The 11,833-nt window shown below is 34.2% G+C and overlaps 1 pseudogene; it reads left to right on the forward strand.

The window, feature by feature from the left end:
* Positions 1-320: 320 nt before the first annotated feature.
* LOC137202889 (T-box transcription factor T pseudogene) lies at positions 321-11,615 on the forward strand (annotated as a pseudogene).
* Positions 11,616-11,833: the final 218 nt, after the last annotated feature.

An 11,833-nucleotide genomic window follows, 5' to 3' on the forward strand; every position in this document is an offset into this window, starting at 1 on the left:
TTTGAGGGATAAACATGCAAGCCACATATTTCAGACAACCTAGCTTTCTGAATTTCTCTTGGTTTCTGCCAATTGGAGGCACTAGATGGAATTTAGAAGGAAGAAAGAAGAAACAGAATATTACTTTGCTATTTCAGTTTCTTTCAGCACCTAGGGGCTGTGACAGTAGCAGGACCATAACGACAAAAGAAGGCATCTTGCTCGTGGTCTTCTTGGCATGGAACCTCCATTCTAGGAGAAGAGCATGCAGGGGTGGAAGGCAAAGAAAGGCAGACCAGCTCTACAATATACAAAAATTTATTGAATTAAATGCTCGCGAAATGGGTGAATTTTATAATATTTAACCTATGTTTTATAAAGCCATTTTTTTAAAGGTGATTTTAGGCAGCAGTGAATGTCAGCAACTTTGAGAGTAATTTAGCAGCAATGGTAGAGTGGGCTCCTGGTTTTTGCTTAATAGCAAAATACATTTCTAACAGTAGCAGACACAGACAGAGAGCTTACCCCTCATACTGTCAGCAGCTCTGGGGCGAAAATGGTCACATGAGCTGTAGTCTAAGGCAGTGACAGTTTCTTGATCTATGAAGAACAACCCTCCTCTTCCCTGAACGCCTTTAGCCATTCTATCACTCTAGTCACCCATGATCAGCTATAAATTTCCCCATCCTTAAATACTGAATGGTTTTCACATCTGCCAAATGTACGCTGAATACCAAAGAAGATTTTTCTGTCACCCAAGCAATTTGTTGAGCAAGAGTTTGGAGTCAACACCTCTGAATCCACGCCCCAGATAGTCCCAGTTACCATAGTTGTCAACATCTCTGGCAAGCAGCAAAAATAATTCAAAGATGGATCATACTTAGAAAGGAAATGATATGTGCTCTATGCGCAAAACATTTTTCTTTAAATCAGTAAACGGTCATTTCTGATAAAAAGATGGTTACAGTAAAACAAAGGAATGAAAGAAATGCCTCTCATTATTCTCACAGAATTTATAGATAATATCATCTTTATAAGTAATAAGTGAAATTTGAACAATGAGAAAAAAGTATTCCAAAGAGACTTTATAGGATGTCCAAAGAATATAGAATTGAGTTGCAAAATGTCACAATATGACAAAAAATGAAAAGCCAGTGTAGAGAATAATGCCCGTTATAGGTGGAAAAAGTTAGATGTTTATAAGTAGTTATGAGGGTGACTCAGAGAGAAAGAAAGAGAGGGAGGGAGGGAGGCGGAGCAGGGAGAGAGAAAGGGGAATGTAAACATGATCACAGAAGGAACGCTAGACTTTAAAAAGGTATATCTAACATGTATTATTGATATTTTTAAGAAGAACTAAGCAAATGAAAATATAGGAAGAGTCTAAAGTATAATTTTTTCAACATTTTTTCTGAAATAAAAACAAGTTGAATGTGTAGACTGAAGGGGCTCATAGATTTCCAAGAAATAATGAAACCTAACATTCATACCTACCATTCCAAATCAAAGCATATTCTGGTAAGGATGTTAAAATTCAGGTACAAAGAAAGAATCCTAGGAGTAGGAGGGGAAAAAATCATGCCCCCTACTAGTGTGAAATATCAAGATGGATTCGACATCTTCACAGTAATATTCATGCAAGGAGACAGTTTGATCAGTATCTAAAATATACTGAGAGGAAGAATACGTGATGCAAGAATTTTATAATCAGCCAAGTAATCCTTTGATTTTAGAGAAAACTTTTGAGTAAAAAGGAAAAGGGTGCACGAAGTTATGCCATTTATGAATAACAAGGTCTGAAACTCCTAGGGGACAAGGTTAGGCAGTGATAAAGAAAGAAAAGGGAGAAAATGGAGCTGAAATCAACTGATTAGGTGATGAGAACTAAAGGATATTTTTTATCCTTGACAGAGTAGACACCCATGCCAACCCACCCCCACTCCTGCCCAAATATGTTAAGATTAATTTTTATTTAATGAAAGTGACAGAAGCGTGAGATGGTCACATGATCAGAGCAAAGGTAGCGGGAATATTCAGCCAGCCTCCTTTGGGTTGCAGAGTCTGTTAATTTTGACTCTGTTCCCATGTGAGGACTCTTGTCAATACGCAAAGCTCATTTTTTCTAAGCTCAAAGCTTTTTCAGAATCAAGTCACCTAACACCATTCAGAAAGAACTTTAAGCAGCATCTATGTCCTTCCTGTGAAATATTTATGAGCAACTTGGATTCTGACTTTCCTGTCAAACCCACCAAAGCCTAGTCTACATTCTCTTTTAAGGACATGATGGATGTTGGAAGTGGAAATCCTGTTTATCCCCAGCCCACATCTATCTTTCTATTTTTTTCTATTTCTATAGATGATAGATAGAGAATAGAGATACAGTTAATTTCTCACCGAGCTTATTAAAAAATCTATGTTCTTACAAGCTGTTACTTATATTATTTCATTTGATTTCCCCAATACTGTTAATAGTTGGCATCATAATTCCCATTTTACAGCATAGAAATTTCAATTCCATTAGGTTAAATCAATTTGTTCTAAATTACACAGAAATTCAGTTTTGTGTCTGGTATTAGAAGAATCTCTTTGTACTTCCCCACCACCCCTTACTGTAGTTGTAAAATTCACCTATTGGCAATCACATATGATAAATGATCATATGATTCCAGAGAATAAATTACAAGTGTTAAACTTAAAAATAATGGCTTGTTAGTTCCCTATCCCCACATCTTTAATGACAGAAATCACAGATCTTGTTCATGAGGATCACAGTTTTTGAAGTAAAATACTGGATTTTTATTTCTATTGCTATGACGGTATTATTATAGTAATACCAAAACAAGAAAAAGACAATACACAAAAAGAAGACTACACACCAATTTCCATCATAAAATAAATGTAGAAATCCTTAGCAAAATATTAATAAATAGAATTAGCAATATATAAAAATAATTATACACCATTACCAATTGATATTCATTCTCAGCATGTAAAGCCAGTTCAATATTCAAGAATTATCAACGTAATTGACCCAATCCTAAAGAAAAAAAAATTGCATGGTCATATAATTCAATGCAGAAAAAGGGTTTGACAAATTTCACAACCATTCATGTTGTAAAAACAACAAACGAACAAAAAGCTCTCAGAAAAATAGGAATAGAGAATAACTTCTTCCACTTGATAAACAGCATCTCTGGAAATCAAAAACAAAAAGAAAACCAAAACCAAAAATCCCAAAGTTAACATTATACTTAATGATGAAAGACTGAATTATTTCCCTCCTCAAGATCAGGAACAAGGCAAGGATATTCACTCTCACCGCACTCATTTAACATAGTATGAGGTGTTCTAGCAAGTTCAGTAAGGCAAGAAAAATAATTAAAAGACAGATATGTAGGTAAGAAAGAAATAAACTTGTCTCTATTCGCAGATGATATGATTGTATACAAACTGAAGTCTAGGAATACACATATACTCAAAAAAATACCCTTTTAGAATTAATAAGTTAAGCAAGGATACAGGATATAAAACAAACATAAAATATTAATTGTAAACCTATTTGCTAGGAATTAACTATGGGCAGTGAGATTTTTATAATCACTCAAAAATGAAATATAGAAATATATCCAATCCAATCCAATCCAATCAAATATTTACAAGACTTGTCATCAAAAGACTATAAAATGCTCATGAAAAAAATCAAAGAGGTTCTAAATAAATGGAAGACATTCAGTGTTTATAGATTGGAAGCTTCAGCTTGGTAACCGTTAGTTTTGCAAGGGCCATCATGACAAAATATCAAAGGCTGGGTAGCATAAATGAAATAAATATATTTTCTCACAATCCTGGAGGCTTATTAAAGTCAACGATCAAGATGTCAGCAGGGTTTTATTTTGCCTAAGGCTTCTCTTCTCTGCTCCTAAATGGCCATCTCTTCTCTGTACCTTCAGAGTCTTCCTCTATGTGTGTCTGTCCTAATTGCAAATCAGGTTAGATTAGAGCCCATCTTAATTACCTCATTTTAATTTAAATACCTCTTTAAAGACCATATCCCAAATATAGTCACATTATCATATTGTTAAGTCTGGGGTGTTAAGACTTCTACACATAAATTTTGGGGAGAGTCAATTTAGCTCATAACAGTAAGGATTTCAATTATGCCAAAACTGATATATAATTTTAAAACTATTCTCATCAAGACATCAGCAAGAATTTTTGTATAGACCAGATTATTTAAAAATATATATGGAAAAGAACAAAGGAACTAGAAGAAGAAAAAGAATTTGGAAAATGAAGAATATAGTAGAAGAAGCCAGTCTACCCAATTTTAAGCCTTATTTTTTTTCTTTATCTTTTTTTTATTACTGCTTTATTTATTTATTTATTTATTTTGGAGTATAGTCACTTTACAATATTTTGTTAGTTTCTACTGTACAGCAAAGTGAATCAGCTATACGTATACATATATCCTCTCTTTTTTGGATTTCCTTCCCATTTAGGTCACCACAGAGCACTGAGTAGAGTTCCCTGTGCTATACAGTAGGTTCTCATTAGTTATCCATTTTATACGTAGTATCAATAGTGTATATATGTCAATTCCAATCTCCCAATTCATCCTTATACTATCTTTAGTAATCAAGACTGTGTGGTGTGAGTGGAGGAATAGACACATAGGGCAATAGAAGAGAACAGAAAATTCAGAAATAAACTCACAAATATGCCCAAATGATTTTTGACAAAAGTGAAAGGAAGAATTCAATGGAGAAAAGATAGCCTTTTAAACCAATGGTACTAGAGCAATCTGATAGGTTAAAAAAAACGGGGCCTTGACTGGGCTTCCCTGGTGGCGCAGTGGTTGAGAGTCCGCCTGCTGATGCAGGGGACAAGGGTTCGTGCTCCGGTCCGGGAGGATCCCACATGCCGCGGAGCGGCTGGGCCCGTGCGCCATGGCTGCTGAGCCTGAGCGTCCGGAGCCTGTGCTCCGCAACGGGAGAGGCCGCAACAGTGAGAGGCCCGCACACCGTAAAAAAAAAAAAACAAAAGAACTGGGCCTTGACTTGTCACACATCTTACATAAAAATTAATATTCTGGTTGTGATATTGTACTATAATCTAAGATGTCGCCATTGAGAGAAACTGGGAAATGAGTACATGAGACCCCTCTGCAGTATTTCTTATTACTGCTAATGAACCTACAATTACTTCAAAATGAAACTTTTTAAAACATTTAAATAAAACATTTAAATCCTAAATAAGACCAATAGTCTGAATGTTGATTCATAGTAAAGCCTTTGTCAGTTTGGTGCTTGTGCTATCAACAGCAAGGCAGATTGCTATGATCAGGTGAAAAAAAGAGATTACTGTGTGTAGCCTCTCATCCTATAATACCCCACTTGAGTACAGACCTAAATAGAAGACAGTCCTATTTACCAATCAGCTGGGGGAACACATACTGTCTATATATATGTATATATTTCATTTTTAGGAGATTAAAGAAATTCCTAAGCTTAAAATCAACACTATAGTGCTTAGGACTCAGAAATGTTATCTGCTAACTTCACAGTTTATGAAGATCTTTCATTATGAGCTTAAGGGAAGAAAATAAACTAATATGTAAATTAAGCAAAAGAAAGTTATAATAAAAGAAAAACAAAGAGAAAACCCAACAGAGAAGGCAATAAAATTCCAGTGGAGATCATTACAGGTACTTTTAAGAAATAAAGGTAGTAGAACATAATGATAAGCATGATTTAGAACTGAAAAATGTTGAGAATAAAAGCAGTACATGCAATTTTTAAATGGCCAGTATAACCTCCAAAAATGACAGAAACTGAGAATGGAAATTATTTTCCAAATATAATTTTAAATGATTTTTTACCAACTGAGGAAATTCTTTCAGCCTAACATTCTCCCTCAAGGGGCATTTGGATTTGAACTCCTAAAGATGGGAAGATAATTGGTATTTTATTGCTCAATATGTTTGCAACCATAATGATGAAAATATTGTTTATTTACTTTCAATTCTGAGTCGATCTTCAGGCCACGGAAAGAAGATGCTATGTTTAAGCATGGAATGAAAATCCAAGAGCTATGATAAAAATGTAACTTACACAAAGCAGATTGTGAAGAAAATTGGGTAGAGAAACAAGGGTATTAAAATTGTCATATAAAGTATGAAAACTGAATTAAAGGACTATAGAAAAATGATTGAGTTTAATTACATTGTTTATACTAAAGATAATTGACAGAAAAACCAAAACAATAACATAATTGACTAAAACAGTTGGAGAAGAGGACCTGAGTGAGTTAAATATTTATATTTGATATTGGGGGAATAATAAATGTTATCTGATATTAATAAATTCAGAAAATATATATTGTTTGAGAAGGGAAATAACCAAAATATAAGCAATTGTGAAGAACTTGTCTGGAGAGTAGACTTAGAAGTGAAGAAGTGATCTGACTCTGTTGTTATTTAATATAAAACATTCTTTAACATGTGATTTTTTTAATGAGCATATATTACTTGATAAAACCAAATACTTTAAAACTACAACCCTACTTACTTATAGGTGATAGTGATTTATATGATAGGAAGGTGCTTATCGTTGAATTGATATGAAAAAATTTAGAATAGAAGCAATTACCAAACTAGAATCATGCATGTAAACATTTTTTCTAGCATTTTTTATGTGTTAAAATGTGTTATTTTTCTTTGCTTTATACTGTTGAATTTGAAATATCACCCACCCAAGGCTCTTTGTTTCTCCCTAGTTACTTGGCTAGCGGCTGCTTCTATTTGCAAGGACATATCATGTGAATTACAAGGAAGTAAAATAATTGGCCTTCAACTAGACTAAATTTTCACCAAGTGGATTATTGTGCCCTGATAATGCCCACAGTCTAAATGACAACACTCAAAACTCAAATGTGTTCTTAATTTAATTAATTATAATTTCCAAGTTAGGAAAATTGTGTTTTGTATAAAATATTATTTCATTAAATTAGCCACAATAAAAAATAAGAATCACCTTTCATTGGGAATACACGAGTAAGTTTCAAATAATTTTATCATGGAAAGTATTATAATAATCATTTCTAATATTTACAGTTAAGAATCTTAAAATCCTTCTGGCTTTACTTTCAAGAAAAGTCATCAGCAACATTTAAAAATGTATGCTTATGAAATAAATCATCCAATTACTCTATTTCTATGTTTAAATTCCCCAGTTCTTCTGGCAATAGAATATAAGTCACTGAAGCTTTGTTTCCAGTGGAAAGTGGCTGGTACCTCCAATCCTACCCCAGAAACCCACATTTATATAATCTGCAATCATTATCCAGGTATTTTTAGATCACTTCCATGGCTTTAATATTTACTTGTCATGTTACTTATTTTCACAGCTAGGCATCACATCACCCATCTTTACAAATAAATTTATTACAAATTAAAGGATATAATCCTTCTTCTCTGACTACTTTTCTACAATTTCTTTTTCCCAGCAACAAATATAATTAAAAATAATAACTGATCATTTGTTTTAACTTGTCAGTAGAACTTACCATTTCCTGGTAAGGACATCTTTGTTAAAATTGGATGATTTTTAAATGTGTCAAAATGATCAAGATAATAAAGGTCTTGAAATATTTGCCTTTTTGAATTTAGAAATGTAAGCTATGACAGAATACAATTTCTTTCCTTAAAACACATACAAACATGAATAACACATTTCAAATAGTTAACTGTTATTTCACAAGGATCATAAAAATTAAATAATTAGACGAGGAACTCTGTTCCATTATTCAACAGGACAATTAGTTCTATCAACATTTACAAGTTTTAAATATAGATTTATAATGCAAATATATTTATAATGTATTTTTATTTTTTATAGTGTATTTTTAAAATCTTCAATTAAAATCAGTAATCAAAAGAATTTAACATTAATGATAATAAAGCATTTATTATAATGTTTCCTTTATTCTTCAGTTATACTATTTCAATACTTTAAATACATGTTCAATTTTATTACCATATTTATGAATTAAAAATCTTAGTTTTGCTTAATGTCCTCCACTAGCAAGAAAACAAAAATTGAATGATACATTTCCATTTACTTATAACTTGAATTCTTTATAAATAATTTTATTTATCAAATATAAATAACTATGATTATAAATATAAGGTTTCAAAAAATGCGAAAAACGAAGATACAGTTCATGAATTTGTGCTAATGACAGTTAATAATGCTTAAAATTTATTGTCAATTTGAACAAAAACCTATCACAAAAACAAAGTAGGACATTATATAATGATAAAAGGTCAAATCACTAGGAAGATATAACAATTACAAATATATATTCATGCAACATCAGAGCACCTAAATATATAAAACAAACACTGACAGAATTGACTAGAAAAGTAGACAGAAGTGCAATAATAGTAGATGATTTCAACGTCTCACTTTTCAGAATGGAGAGACAGTTACCTTATAGGGAACAATTTTTATGAGTTTTTCTTCTCTCCTTCCCTTATTTATTTTTGCAAATATAGAAAAAAAAAGCACAAACTGTGAAATAATAAAGAAAAGAAACAGAGATGAAAGAGAGAGAAAGGGGTGGAAGGAAGGATGGAAAGAAGGAAGGAAGGAAGGGAGGGTTTCTTACACAAAAGGTGACATACTATACACAGTTTTCTGCAACTTCCTTTTATCACTTAACAATTTATACTCCAAAATATACAATATATAATCCATTTAATCCATTTTGTAGAGATCTTCCCAACTGCTTTGCACAAGTACATAGTAATCCACTGTGTAGATATATTGCAGTTTATATAACTGTTGGATTTTGGTGTTAGAATTTTGGATTTTGGGGGTGATTTCAATTTTGTTACTAGTACCAATAATGTTACATTGAAGAACATTTGATACATGTCATTTCAAACTAATGTCAGTGTACTTTTGGATCTTTGGAACAGATTCCTGGAAGAGGGATTGATAGATCAAAGGCCAAATACAGCTATGATTTTGTTAGATATTGATAAAATCTTCTCCATGGATGTTGTCCCATTTTACATTTTGAAAAACAAAATATTAGACTGCTTTTTCCTCCTTAGGCTCACCAACAGAGTGTTATCAAACTTTTCATATATTTCAAATCTTACAGGTGACTAATGGTTTTGGTTTTAATTAGCATTTTTCTCATTATAAAGATTATAATATGAAATATATTTTCTAACAAACATTGTTCCATTGAAAATATGAAATCTACATTTGGATCTGAGTAGCCCAGGGACATATCCTGGGTTAATGACATAAGTGGCTATTTAGTTGTAATTAATTAGGTTAATCTGAAACCATCCATTTTACTCAGGACTGCAGTTTAAAGAGATAGGAGAAAGAAAGGCAGAACAGAAGAAAGGGAAGGAAAGATGGAAGGAAGGAAGGAAGGAAGGAAGGAGGGAAGGAAGGGAGAGAGAGAGGAAAGGAGGGAGGGAGGGAGGGAGGGAGGGGTGAATTAAGCTAGGTCTGAATTAAGACAAAAAAATATATGAATAAATGAGAAAGAACTGCTTAAATCAATGTAATTACCCTTGTTTGCTTGAAATCTGTGTTATAGTTTGAAGTCTGTGCCATACCTACCTTGTTAAAAAAACACTAAATTTACCTATTTTGCTCATATTCATGTTTCTCATAAACTCTGACCAGAAATTACAAATTTTAAAGTTTTACCGCATTTCAGCAGTAAACTACGTGCATAACCTCAGAAATGGATTGATGTCTCTTGTTAATACATATTTTGTTCATCATATGCTGGGTAGGAGCTACATATTAGTATATATGCTCAAATTTTTATTGCATTTAACACACCAGAAGGGACGTTATACAACTAATAAGAAGTGAAGTCCATGTTAAGTTATTTGATCAAATATGTTTCATGAAAACTGCCTAAGAACATCAAAACAATTAGTCAAACCCAAAATTCAATCTGAGTTAGCATTCATATTCAAAGATTTGAATTCAAAAGTAAGTTCAGAGACCAAATATTATATTTTGATTTGTTCTGAAGTGGCCATCTGCCCATATGAAAAAGATACTGCAACAGTTTGGCAGACAGTTTAAAGAGCCAAAATAACTACTCTGTGCAGGTCAGGTTCACAGGCATCTGGGTGTTGACTTGGAAAGCACAAAAAGTAATAATCACAGCATGTGGTACTTTACCGAGTAGCCAGCCAAAAGTGTCTGTCTAAATAGGCAAAAATTTTAGCTGTCATAAGAATCCTTTGAGGAAACTTTATAAATACCTATCAAATTTCAAATATCAGTGGCCAACATTTTTAAAAACACCATAAAGATCTAATAAAATGTTATAGAAAAGTTATAATAATCCTGAGGTACCCATAATTTATATCCTGGCACATTTAAAAATGTTCCTTTTGTTTAAAAATGGGCTTCAAAGATACCAATAGTTTTATTTGTATATTTTATAAATATTTGTGTGCTAGTCAATAGTCTGATTTTTAATTGTTTAAAGCAAATCCAATGCCACAAAGAGCTACTTTAGTCATGCCTTGCAGGAGTTCAAGGGGAATACCCTCTATCTTCACCCCTCTGCCCCTCCCCTACCTTCAAGTCTTCTCCTCACAGGTCTCTGCCTGGGAACTGTGGACCTTTGCTGCTCCTTTTCTTGGAAGAGTGGCTGTTGAAAGGAGTTAAATATGGCTCTTGGGTAGTAAGTAAGTCTGGGTTGGAGGGCCATGAAGAAGGGTCAGCAAGAGGACAATCTCCCTTGGCGTCCGGAACTTGTAGAATAGCCTGCAATAGAGTGGACCACCAGCTGAGCTCCTTGAAGTGAGAGCTACAGGCTGGCAGGGAGAAGGGTGACCCCAGTGTCAACCAAGAAAAGTTAGATATGGCTGCACTTCAGAGAGCTCACCAACCAGGTGATGGTCACCAATAACAGCAGGAGGATGTTCCCAGTGCTGAAATTGAGTATGTCTGGCCTGGACCCGAACACCATGTGTTGTTTTATCTTGGATTTTGTGATGGAGAGCAACCACTTCTGGAAGTGTGTGAACAGAGAGTGGGTGCCTGGGGGGTCAGTCCAATTCATATGTGCATACTGAACTCCTTACATAAATAAAAACTCTAAATTCATATAGTATGAGTTGAGGGTCTACAGGGGATGACTACCAGCCACGGCATTCTCAAGACTCGATGCATATCTGTCAAGGCTTACCAGAAAGAGATTACAGCTCTTAAAACTAAATAAAACTGATTTGCAAGGGCTTGCTGTGATACAAAAAGAAGCAGGGATCACAAAGATAAGATGGAAGAACCCAGAGACAAACAGCAACCTGGGTATTACTAATGGAAGTAGCTTATCCCTGGACTCAGTTCCTTCTACCTGCTGTCAACCCCCATCCTCAGTTTGGAGGTCCTGTCTCACTTTTCTCCACCCATGGCTGTGAAAAATGCTCTATGCTGAGGAACCACAGTTCACACATCCCTGTCCCTGTCCTCAAAGCTGTGCCTAGGACTCCTCCCCACTTGGACAAGCTCATACTTAGCCCATACACTCATTGGAAAAATTCTCCAACCTATTCTGACAATTCATTTGCAAGTTGTCCATGATCTGATCCCATGAACTTAGCCCAGCCTCAGCATGTGTGTACATACTATCATGTCACTCCTGAGCACAACAGGACTGCATCAGTACCCCAACCTGTGGTCAGCTAGCAGAGCACCTTCACACCAGGGTCTCAGACAGCATAGCTACCTAATGGGCTGGGAGTCCAGACCTTCCCAGTGAACACTATCTTACCCAAATAATCTCAGGTCCCTTCTCCTCA

Source organism: Pseudorca crassidens, chromosome 11 (assembly GCF_039906515.1).
Source record: "Pseudorca crassidens isolate mPseCra1 chromosome 11, mPseCra1.hap1, whole genome shotgun sequence".
NCBI lineage: Eukaryota > Metazoa > Chordata > Mammalia > Artiodactyla > Delphinidae > Pseudorca > Pseudorca crassidens.